Below are 7,860 nucleotides of genomic sequence, written 5' to 3' on the forward strand. Positions count from 1 at the left end.
GGAGATTATATTTTCATTTCATAAACTGTAAATGATAAAACCTAACTCAATAAACTAACCAATGAAGTTAAAATCATTTCATCTTTTCTGTTTTATGAATAACTTTGTGATTATCCTTAGACATGTTTTGTTCAATTGATGTTTAAGATCATTGCTGGAGTGTAGAATTTCTATTGCACGAAGTACGGATGTTTGCATTCTTAGTGAGTCTTAATTTTGAGCCAACTGATAAAAACATTTAAAACTTGCTTGGCTGTAGTGTGGCTACAGTTGACTATGTGCTGTAAGGATCATCTGCTTCCCTCCATGCTTAGCATATATCTATTCACTGTTACGACCTCGATGTTAATATAGCTGCACTGTGATGCACCATATGCTGAGGTGCAATTAGAAAACTGAGCCTTCCCTTTGGCACATTTGCATAAAGAATCGAAACCAATAAATAAACAGATAACACCAGATGAGAGTGCGATACATCTTAAATGTTAAGGTCTTTGAAGAAAAAGTAAAGTACAAGAAGGGAGCCTTAAATCTACCTGTGCACAGGTAAATAGTAAAATAGTAGATAAAATCGCAGCAGTGCCAGAGTGGGTTAAAAAGGAGGCAACACTAAGCATAATTCAACATGCAATCAGGAAAGGAAGACGCTCCCCTGTGTAGCAAGAGACGATCCTCAGGAGCTGCCCATTAATGGATAATTTTTAAAAATAAGATAAAATCATGACTCTCAGACTGCTAAAAAAATGAATACATGTAAAGATTGTTTTTAATCCAATTAATGAAGGAAGCTATAAAATTCTTATATCCACTCATAAAACTAGCTCCAGCATAAAATCATGGCATAGAGAAACGTGAAAATGGATTTACAAATTGAGGTGATCCTATTTTTTAATAAAGAAAAAGATCATTGAATCACCAGACAGATTTTGTAATATATCTGTAGACAAGAATTATTGTGCTAGCCATCATTTATCTTCAATTTATCCTGCTGTGACCTAGACCAAAGGAAATGAGAAAGTCATAGTCTCCAGAGAAAGAATCAGACACCCTGTATATCTATACACAAAACATGCTTAGTTTTACACTGAAGCACAGAACTCTCTATCCAGTTCTCAGGGCAAGCTGAAACTCCTATTTTCCCACACTGGGTTTCCAAAAGCAGTATTTATTATGAAAACAGTACTTAAATGAGTCTATTTACAGTATTTACAACACCAAATACCTTTTGTGAATTTATTAAGCAACAAAAGAGGCAGGCATTATTTGAGTGTCCTTAAGCTGAAATCCTGAAATGCTCCAAAACATGAAAATATTTACCACAACAACACTAATGGGAACTACCCATGTCAAAGCCTAGCGTGATGGGTCAAAATGTAAGCACCATAAATCATTGTGTAATACCTCCAAGCTATGCATATAGAGTAAGATCAAAACAAAGAAAACCTACATTTAGATTTGAATCCTATCTCAAGACCTCCCATATGTATTCCAAATTATAAAAAGAGACAAATAAATCTGAAATTCCAAACATCTTGGGTAAGCTATCACCAACCAGATTGTTACAGCAATATGATAAATTATAATATTAACAAATTGTCACTTACAAACTTTTGAAACATTTTGAAAGGCTCTGGTCTCACCAGAGACTCTTAAAGGCTGGAATGATAATGGGAATGGGTGTCAGGTAATCCTTTCTCAAAATCAGTCAAATTGTTGGGAATATATTCTTTTAAAATCAATATGAAAGCAAATGTGTCTCTCCAAAAACAGCTCCTTTGGCTACTTGAAATAATTCCTCTTTAAAATTTGCTTTGTGATTAAAACATACTTTACCATTGATCTCTGATTACTCTCTAAAATCAAGCTGTTCTGATCTCAAGAAAACAATGTTAGGGTTTTTTTATGAGTGAAAAATCATTTTTTCCTCCCAAAATAAGAGCGACTTGACATTCTTAAAGTCCCCTGTATGAATCTTGTTGAGTCAGGCTTCTCCATAGTTCCCATGTCTCCTGTTTTTTGTTTTTGTCATTTACTTATGAGTCTAAAACCTACTAAATATAATATTTGCTGCCTTCCCTTCCTCTTGGGGCAGTGGATAATGTATTGGAGGACACTGGTGTGAACTGGCCAAGTCTCAGATATCCAGCATTCAGATTAATGCATTGGACCCTTTCTGGGCTCTGAACCCTCAGACTTAATAAGAATGGTTTCTTTATGCATAGCCCTTTTGAATCTCAAAATAATTTTCATTTTGAGATTTTTTTAAAATTAAAAATAATTTTAAAGTACTTTAAAATGAGGTATCAAATTCTGAATTTAATGGTAAATACAAAAAGAGGTACAGAAGTGTCACTTCATTAGAAGGTAAAGTAAAATTATTGTTATAATTTAAACTTATATTATTTCATGAAAAAGAGAGATCTTACCTTGAGTCTTCCCACATGTCTAACTCTAGCATTCACATGCTTGATCCCCCCCCCTCTCTGTGTGTCTGTATGTGTGTGTGTGTGTGTTTGTGTCTCCAGAACAGATCAACATCTGAATGAACTTGTAACATGATAAAAATGGCTTCCTTGTCTTCGAAAACTCAAAGCAGCTCATTGATAAAACAGACCAATGCGCACTCCTGGAAACATATGTCTCCATTTAAATGACCAAAAGCAGGAAGGTGACTTCTGGTGAACTTAATAACCTCTGCTTGATGAGATGTCGAGGTGTGATGGCCAAGCCAGGCAGTGTGGGGCAAGACACAAGTGTGGAAGACAGGCAGGCTCACCTGGACTCCAGCCTTACTGTTCACCAGCTTTCCAATGCTTTTAAGAAGTTTGCCCATGGGTAAAATTGCAAAGAAGCAGGGCTACTCCATGATGCATTGTAATAGTGGCTAACAACATATGTATGAGCATTTAGTACATTTCAGCAATCGTTATTTCTCTGACTTCTCTCTAGTAAACAGGGCATATAAACATGAAGTCCTGAGCAGACTTTGTGAATGGTCTCTCGGGTTTTCATGTTCAGTATCCTGGGGGTCAGACAAGAAAACGGAGTTTATTATAACCAGGGTAGATATTAAACACACCAAATATCTGGCTTTTGTTGACCTTCTTGCTGTCACAAACCCCTCCTTTTCCTCACCCCACTGGGAATCTGTAAGTACCCTTTGCCCTGAAATACACACTCAAAGTGAAGAAAAAAAAAAAAAAAAAAAAAACAATAACCTGGATTTCTGTCTGATGCAAAGAAAAGAGTGTGGGCTTTGGAGCTCGTGAGGCCTGGCTTCAAATTCTAACTCCTTTCCTGTCTTTGTGATCACTATGAGGTTTTGTTCTTTTATCCCATACATAAAGAACATTTTGCTTTCTTTTAAACATGGCTGTTAAGGTTAAATCGCATGTACCTTCGGGAAGCATACTGGGCTCAGAGTCTTTGTTAATATTCATTCTCTTCCTGGCAGCCTCTGCCTATTGTTTTCTAAGTGCTGCCAACAATTACTGAGAAAACAGGCCTTCTCCAAAGAAATCAGACTGTCTAGAAATGATGAGGCAGAGGAGGGACCTCAGGCTGGATGAAGAGAAGCAGCCTGGTGCTTCTTTGTCCTGAAGAATTAACCCTTCCTGAAGAGATCAGCCCTTTGTACTCTGCTGTTGGAAGTAATCTTGTTCCCCAGCCTGATGTGAGGAACTTTGTTTCTCCTGGGGACTTTAGCCACTAGGCACTCCAGACTTAAAGCCGGGCCATAAAAGTTCTTACTTCCAAAGAAACTGATGAGAGCTGGAGTCAAAGTTCAGTCACATAGCAGGTATGTGATTGACCAGGACAAATTTCTGCACAGCAAAGGCTTACCTGATTGGCAACATTTTCTGTTTACTGTCATATACTAGGGTCATGATAGTAGAATGCAAACTGTGACACCACATAGAGGAGAAACTAAACTCAGACCCCTTCTGGCTTTTTATGTACCTCTTTCCTGGCTGACAGCCATCTCCTTCCTTGTAATAACAGCCTATAATCATGAGCATAGAGGCTATGAGAGATGGCTATTTAATCTGGGTATTTGGTGATGCCTTCAACTTACATTTGATGTCAGAGGCAGGACCTGTCTTATTGGGGCTGCTCCCTCTAGTTTCTTATTTGGCCAATATTCCTTCCACTTCAGAAAACATAGAAAGGGTCAATAAGGAAGATGTTCTCAGATGGGGTAGAAGAGACAGTTAAGTATGAATAATTTTTCTTCCTCGGAAAGGCAGCATTATGTGAGGTGGAGAAATGGACAGTATATAATGAAGGGATATTTTAGAGCCGTCTCTAAGACTTCACCCACAAGAACTTACTGAAAAGCTTCTTATGTGAATGCTAGGACCACATCCCTGGGCCTGCAGTTCAGTATGTTTAGAGTTGGAGTTCCAGAGATATAATTTTTAAGGGATGCCTGGGTGCAGCCCTGCAGTGAAGCCACAGTCAGGAAGGATTAATGTTTCCAACATGTATGGAAGACATTGAATGCTAAACTGAAGAGAACAGGCATATTTTTATGTTCTGTTCAAATGAGACTTTGTTGCACTGATTTTCTTTGTATTTCTGCAGTTGGTTGGGTGTTCTACGTTCTGGCAAAGCATGACTGGTGGCCTTCAATTAGTCAGGATTGTTGACATGAGTTTTGTAATCCACAGAACATAGATTGAACTGTCTCCAGATTTCCTCAGTGTTTGCAGAGAATTCTCTGGTAAAACATGGGTGGGACCAAGACTGTCAGGGAGTATTAACTGTCTTATCAAAAGTACCATTCACATTGCATTTGATGTTTTTCTGCTTCTTTCTTTTGTTTCTTTGGCAGCTCTGATGACTAAAAGAGAAGCAAAATATCTGCTCTGTCTGGAGCAATCTGTTCCAAATAGATACTTCAGGATCTTGGCAATAGAATGATCCACATTTTTTGACATATCCCCAGAGACATTTCTTTGGGTCTAGGGTAGACATGGACCCTGCTTCCTTATCAGTGTGTCTCAGGTATGTGAGTCTTGATATCCATGACCTGGACCTGGGCAAGATAATAAATGCAGTAGCTGTGGGTCACACCAGATGTGGAAAATAATGTGTGTATCGTGGCTTCTTCCATGCTTCAAATGAAAAGCTGAATAATAGTTTCTAAGCTCTTACCCCATAGTCTGTTTTCTATGCTCTCTCTTTAAGTAAAACTGACTTGTTTACTTAAAAAGCCTTTATGATTTTCAAGGCTATAAAAAGCAATTCCATGCCCTATGCCTTGGACCACATTGAGAAACAAAAGGTATTTTGTTTCAGCTATTTAAGCAGTGTCTCTCACAACAAAAATTTTAGTGCTATTATTGTTCTTCACTGGCAAGGCAATCTGAAACACAATTTAGTTGCTTTGAATTAAAGGCAAAGGTATTCTTATACACAGTAGCAAAAACTATTATTATCGGTGGGTAATTAATTTCCCATTTTAATGGAATCTCACCTATGGACTTTCCTAGTAACTATGTATCAAAAAGTTACCTCTAATGACTCAGACTCTCCCAACATTCTAACATCTATTTCAAAATTGGACACTACATTTTATAGCACATATACATTAAACATTTTAAAAGATTTATTAACTCATATTGTATATACTTTGTAAAATAGTAAAATAGACAGAGGTAAGCCTTCTAGAGTTTATATTGCATTATACAACTAATGTCCCTTTGGTTAACTATGAGAAGAGGAAACTATTCCTTAAAGCCATTGCTTGAGAATTTGGCCTATGAAGGGCCAAATAATAAATATTCTAGGCTCTGTGAGCCACTTGTAGTCTACACCACAGCTGCTGAGCTCTGCCCCTGAAGAATGAAAGCAGCTATACATGGTAAGTTAACAAATGTGCGTGTCCATGTTTTAATAAAACTATTTATAATAGTCTGAAATAGACTATATTTGATACTAGACCTGTAGTTGATTGGACCTTGTTTAAAAAAAAATGAGAAAGACAAAAATTTAGAAATTAACATACTGTTAAATTAATAGAAATTATTTTATTAAAATTTTTGTTAAGAGAATTTCATACTGAGTAATTACTCTTACCCTTCCTTCTGTCCCCTAAAACTTCTCCTTTGCCACAACTATGAAATTCAAATTTTCTTTTTATTGCTTGTGTGTGTGCATATGTGCCTGTGCGTGCGTGCGTGCGTGCGTGCGTGCGTGCGTGTGTGTGTGTGTGTGTGTATGCACTCTTGTTCTGGAGAAAACTGATTATTCCCCTCTCAGCTACTATTGAATGTCTGCAGCTTTTTGTCTAGGAGTAGAACCTTGTAAAATGTTCCCCTTCCATGTTGTAACATTAACTGGTATTGATAGAAAATCTTAACAACTCTATCAAATACCAAACCAACAAGAAAAACAATCATCGTATCTGCACACTCTAAATACTGATAGACTGTAATTAAATATAAGATATGGTTTTATAGTAGTAGCAAATTTAGACTCTGAGACTCAACAAATAATATATAACATTGTATAAGTGGAGAAAATATTAACTCATGTAGAAGACAATGAGTGGAAAACAAACAAAAAGAAAAATATTAACTCATGTAGGAGACAATGAGTGAAACAAAAGATAAAATATTAACTCTCATTAGGAGACAATGAACGGGAAAAAAAAGAAAACCAGGTTTGCCTCCTTAGCATTTCCTCCCAGTTTATTTCCAAAGTCCAACACAGCTTTGTGTTTGGAAGAAAAATGGACTCCCAATCAGTCCACCCCATATCCTCAATGCAAAAGGGTCTGTTCTGTCTGTGCTTGTCTACTGGCCCCGTTTCTTATGCTCCCTCTTCCCCCAACACAAATTATATTGCAAATTATGTAAAGATTATGGTTACCGTGTCACTCTAGATATCGCCTACAGACTTTGGTTTAGAGTGCTTGGTCTCCAAGCTAAGAACTATTTAGCAGCTGGATGCTGCCCCGTAGAAACAGTTCTCTGAAAGCAGGTCAGTGGTTGCAGGCTTCAGCTTCTGCTTTCTGTCTCATGACATGAAGAATCCCTCCTGCTATGAGCATGCCTACCAGCCAGGACCCACTGAAATTTCTAAAACCATGAGACAGAATGCTTCCTGTTTTAAGTTGCATCTGGCAAGCATCTTATCCAAATGATAAAAAAATAACGTCTATAATTATCAACTTTCAGATGGAGAAATTATCCTTAATTACCAAGTATGCCCATTTTACAAGTCACTTCAAAGCCCAAAACTTTTCACAGCTTGGGTCAGAGGAATATGTGACAGTGTTAGGAACTCTAAAGATGGAAGAGGAGCTAAAGATCGACATTCTTCTAAGGGCTTAAAAGAACAAGAAGACATTTGTCCCCTGAAAGCCTTCAACAGTCAGTGCAACTTAGTGGACATCTTATGCAGAGATATAAAACTTTCAACTTTCAAACCTGAGAGGTAATCACTTTTGTTGTAGCTGTTGTTATTGTTTTAAACCATGAAGTCTGTGGTAAATTACTTAGGCAGCATTGGAAATAATACACATTTTAATTAAAAATCTGTTTGGGAATTCCTCAGGAATTTGTGAACTTATTTAGCATATAACTGTAATGCTCACGAGAAATTGATTCAGGATCAGGAAGGAAGAGTGAAGAGGGCAAGTCTTCCAATGCTAATACATCATTAACTAAATAATCATGTCATACACACCAGCATCAAGAGAACAGAGGCCTCTGAGTGAGCACATCTTCTTAGACTGGAACATGATAGCTGACAAAGTTGTTACACACAAATCCTCCAGGAACGTGTGAGCTGTTTGAAAGAATGTATTTGAAAAACCAACTGAAGCAGGAAGTTTTGGCTTGTTTAGAAAGT

This window comes from Arvicanthis niloticus, chromosome 10 (genome assembly GCF_011762505.2).
Source record: "Arvicanthis niloticus isolate mArvNil1 chromosome 10, mArvNil1.pat.X, whole genome shotgun sequence".
Lineage (NCBI taxonomy): Eukaryota > Metazoa > Chordata > Mammalia > Rodentia > Muridae > Arvicanthis > Arvicanthis niloticus.